The sequence below is a fragment of the Daktulosphaira vitifoliae genome, unplaced genomic scaffold (assembly GCF_025091365.1).
Source record: "Daktulosphaira vitifoliae isolate Bord-2020 unplaced genomic scaffold, ASM2509136v1 Scaffold_4, whole genome shotgun sequence".
Taxonomy (NCBI): Eukaryota; Metazoa; Arthropoda; class Insecta; order Hemiptera; family Phylloxeridae; genus Daktulosphaira; species Daktulosphaira vitifoliae.
The window spans coordinates 8,222,095-8,226,806 of NW_026099575.1; the positions used below are offsets into that span (position 1 = coordinate 8,222,095).

The 4,712-nt window shown below is 25.4% G+C and overlaps 1 long non-coding RNA gene across 4 annotated transcripts; it reads left to right on the plus strand.

The window, feature by feature from the left end:
- Positions 1-790: 790 nt before the first annotated feature.
- LOC126904494 (uncharacterized) lies at positions 791-4,200 on the plus strand. Of its 4 annotated transcripts, XR_007703759.1 has the most exons (7): positions 1,123-1,228; positions 1,358-1,378; positions 2,975-3,104; positions 3,192-3,242; positions 3,703-3,784; positions 3,866-3,981; positions 4,040-4,200. It is a non-coding gene; the product is annotated as an uncharacterized LOC126904494 (long non-coding RNA). The 4 variants fall into 4 exon arrangements; XR_007703758.1 differs by lacking the exon at positions 1,123-1,228 and adding an exon at positions 791-862 and having other exon boundaries at positions 3,866-4,200; XR_007703757.1 differs by having other exon boundaries at positions 3,866-4,200.
- The last annotated feature ends 512 nt before the right edge of the window (positions 4,201-4,712 follow it).

The window sequence follows — 4,712 nt, forward strand, 5'->3', positions numbered from 1 at the left end:
GCTGTAAATACACAATATTGAACTAACATTGTAATTCCCATGCTTTCAATTACATTTCTAAGCCAAACTATGGCTTCCATTGGATCATTAAATTCTTGTATAGCATGTTCCGTAATTTGTTGTAAGGTTCTTCCAACAACAGGCGTACGGTAAAATAAACGAGGAGCTGAACCTAAATATTCTTCATCCAAAGGTACAGGTTTGTCAATGTCGTCATTTAGATAGATTTCTTTGGAGTTTTTGATTGCAACTTTAGCACTAGTATACACAGTACCATTATTTAGTTTCAAAGGTAACAATTTCTCATGGTAATGTATATGTTCTTTTGCAATATCAATTGTTATATTGTTCATATCAATTTGCACACACATACAGTTTTTAGCTAAACTAATTAAAAACAATGCATAACTAATTGAAATCATGTCGAAGAAAATTACAAAAATATATGAGTGAAAATCTAATATAAATATGCAGAAGAGAAAAAAATCATTGAAATATAATTTTTGTCATACGTGGACTTTTTATATTATGAAAAACAAAAAAATAATTGAAGAATTATAATAACTTTTGACTAATTTAAGATCAAATAAACTGTTTTTACATTTTTCTGTAAATAAAAATAATAATAATATATTTTTCATAATTTAAAGGCAGCAAATGTTAGTTTATATTTGAGTGCAAAAATGATTAATTTATATGCGTTTCATTTATACCCCACTAAACATTTTAAGTTTTGAAACGTATTATAAATGTTAATTTTAAGTGATAATACTAACTAAAATTTTTTAACATTCATTTAATGCTAAAAAATTGTTTAAACTTATTATGTACAAAATTGGTGTTCAGTTAACTTTTATTAAATGTATGTATTTCATTTTTATAAAATCATCTAATAAACATGGTTCTTAGAACGTCAAAATAATATTTGATAATCAACGTTTATATAATAATAATGTTAATATTGTTTTTTGTATGGATTTCAATTGAAAATAATATTAAGTTAGCAATCTATAAATATATCCAAAAATAATCACTTAACGCGCGCATTATAGGAGGTGGTGATAGTTATCGCTCATGACGAATATAAAGCGTCCTGTTTATAACAATTAACTGTAGAATATTATTTCTACAGAAAAAATATTAAATGTTAAATATTTTCAATTGTCTTGTAGTTTTTTTTACTCACAAGAATGTTGTGTCTTTTTTAAATATCATGGCAGTTAGAAACGTAAGATATTTTACAATATATTAGTATATTTGATGGCTACAGGCACTTGGTATATATGCTTAGTTTTTACGCAATAATTTATTAATAAGTTAAATGTTCTTTAAAATATTTTGAATTTTTTTGTTTTAGGTTTGATGCGAAGCTGAGAAGGTATTAATTTTACTATAATGTGTTTTTTTTTTTAATTTTTTTTTGTGACTGTGAACGTTCAATCTCAGCTCTCGCTGTATCAATTTTGATGAGCAATACGTCAAAAGATCACAAATCATATCTAGTCGAAAACATTACCCTCAAAAATTGAAAAAAAATTCCCTCATTCTTCGTAAATGGGGAAAATCCCCCAAAAAATTACATTTTTAAAAATCCCTAATTTTAGACATTTTTTCAATTTTTTTTTTACTTAAAACTGCCATAACTTTTTTAAAAATGACCGAATCAATACAATTTTTTTTTTTTATAGATACCTTAGATATTTACCTGTCATTTGATATATTTTTGTAAACATTTGATCCTTTATCTTTACACAGAAAGAGATTCAAAATGACAACTTTTTCACAAAAAATTAACTTTTTCAACATAACTTTTGAATATTTTTTAATAATAAATACTTTATATATACTTCTTTCATTCGACATATTTTTTTTTTAAATCGGACCTTTTCCCTTTATACAAGGGGGGTGCAAACCTTTTAAAATGCGTATAGAAAGCTGAACTTTTTCAACTTAACTTTTGAAAATGGTTCGGAAAGACTGACACTTTTATATATATCTTAAATTAAAGCTAATGTAATATACTTTAATTTGAAAAAAAAAAATTGACCTCTGGACTTGTCTTCATGGTGAAAATGACTACCGTATGCAAAAATATGCTATTTTTTTTGAAAAAATTCTTGATATTATATTTTACATTTTTTAACATTATGTGCTATAACTTTTTAAAAAATGCATGAATCAATTTTTAATATTTTGATATTTTTTAATAATAAGTACTTTACATATACTTCTTTCATTCGACATATTTTTTTTTTAAATCGGACCTTTTCCCTTTATACAAGGGGGGTGCAAACCTTTTAAAATGCGTATAGAAAGCTGAACTTTTTCAACTTAACTTTTGAAAATGGTTCGGAATGATTGACACTTTTATATATATCTTAAATAAAAGCTTACGTAATATACTTTGATTTAAAAAAAAAAAATTTGACCTCTGAACTTGCCTTGGTGGTGAAAACGGACATCAAAGTTAAAGAAAAACGTACGATCCGTGAAAAAATTCTCGATTTTATATTTTATATAACTTTTGGAAAAATGTATGGATTAATATTATTTTTTTATAATAAATATTTATATACCCCTTACATCTGGCACACTTTTTTTGTAAATCGGATCATATCCCTTTAACAAGAGGCGTCAAAACTTTAAACATGCGTATTGTTACTAAGATATTTTCAACTTAACTTTTGAAAATGATCCGGAAAGACTGACACTTTTATATTTATCTTAAATTAAAGCTTATGTAATATACTTTAATTTGAAAAAAAAAAATTTGACCTCTGGATTTGTCTTCATGGTAAAAATGACTACCGTATTCAAAATTTTGCTATTTTTGTGTTAAAATTCTGGATTTTGTATTTTATTTTATTTTAAAATACCTGATAAGGGGAGTACAAATTTTTATAAATATTATATAAATTAAAATTAATATAGCATAGAAAGTTAAACTGATTTAAATTTGTTTGCTTCTTTTAAGTCGAGAAAAATAACTTTGAAATTTAAACTAGCTTAAATAGCCAATTTTTTCAATCGATTGTAGCGACATACGGTTGCCGAGATGGTAAAACTTATATCTTACACGCTTGGGGTACGAGTTCCTGACCCACGTAAGGCAATGAATTTTTTTGCAATATTTTTTAATTCTTTTTAAGTTAGTATAAATTTTTAACTCGTTTGATTTTTATCTCATTTAGATTCAATAACTTCAATAAAGATCAAGGATCCCATCATTTTAGTCGCCCCTTGTAAGAAGAAATTTCTTATTCGTATTAAAATTATTTTACTATATTTTAAGTTTTAGCTTCGATGCAAAGCTGAGAAGATATATTTTTATGAAACACTATCTACAGATTTGCATCGAAGCGTTTCTTATGATAGTGATTTTAATCACTGTCAGATATCATCTATACTTGTCCCATCTATGCCTCGTCCACACTGTGCCTCGATCCCACTGTGCTACCGTTTTTTTTTTAAATCGGACCATTTCCCTTTATACAGGAGGTTTCAAACCTTTAAAAATGCGTATAGAAGGTAGAACTTTTTCAACTTAACTTTTGAAAATGTTCCGGAAAGACTGATACTTTTATATATACCTTAAATTAAAGCTTATGTAATATATTTTATTTTGGAAAAAAAAAATTGACCTCCGGACTTTGTGGTGAAAACGGACATCAAAATTAAAGAAAAACGTACGATTTTTTTCAGTTAAGCAAAGCGACATACGATTGCTGAATTGGTAACACTTGTGTCTCACGTGCTTGGGGTACAAGGTTCCAACTCGCGTATAGTAAGGAATTTTTTGCAATTTTTCTTAATTCTTTTTAAATTAGAATAAATTTTCAACTCTTTTGATTTTTATCTCTTTTAGATTCAATAACTTCAATAAAGATCACTGTAGTCGCCCCTTGTGAGAAAAACTTTCTTATTCATATTAAAATTATTTAACTATATTTTAGATTTTAGCTTCGATGCATAGCTGAGAAGGTATTTTTTTGTGACTATCATTTATTTTCTCTGCACTCACTTGACTTACTTTTTTCAGCGATACGTAAAATTATTAAAATTCGTAATTATTGACGAAACACACTTGATGATACTACAAAATTATATCCTTTTATTTTGTAATTTAATAATTATTCTACTCTATTTGTGTGTGCTACTATTTGACTATAATATTCTACATTTTTTGGTAACATGTTGCTATATAAATCATTTCTAAAAAAAATTATTGTTAATTTTTCCTGAATAAACAATGGATTTTTACAATTATAATCAAATTTTATAATATGCTCTATTAAGTAGATCGTTTTAATAATAATAATAATATTAACATTAAAACTTAGAAGTGATAAAAAAAGTCTAATTGCACATTTGAAAACATCGCAAAAAGTTGATTTAGAAAAATATATTATTGTTTCTGGTGAAAGTTCATTGTAGTCTAGTGTATAAAACTCATAACTTTGTTATAAATAAAAAATATTTTTTATTGAAAAGTATTGGATCAAGCCCTTTAAATTTTTATAATATCTCCGTAAAAATTACAATATCAAATTATTAAATATCAATTTCATACTACGTTGAATTGCTTTAATAGATATCTATTCATAAATTATACTAATAAATCATCTACTAATTAGGAATAAAGATTGCTTTTAGTATAATAATGCTTTTAGTATAATCAACCAATTTCTTAAAATTAAAAACTATCTACAGAA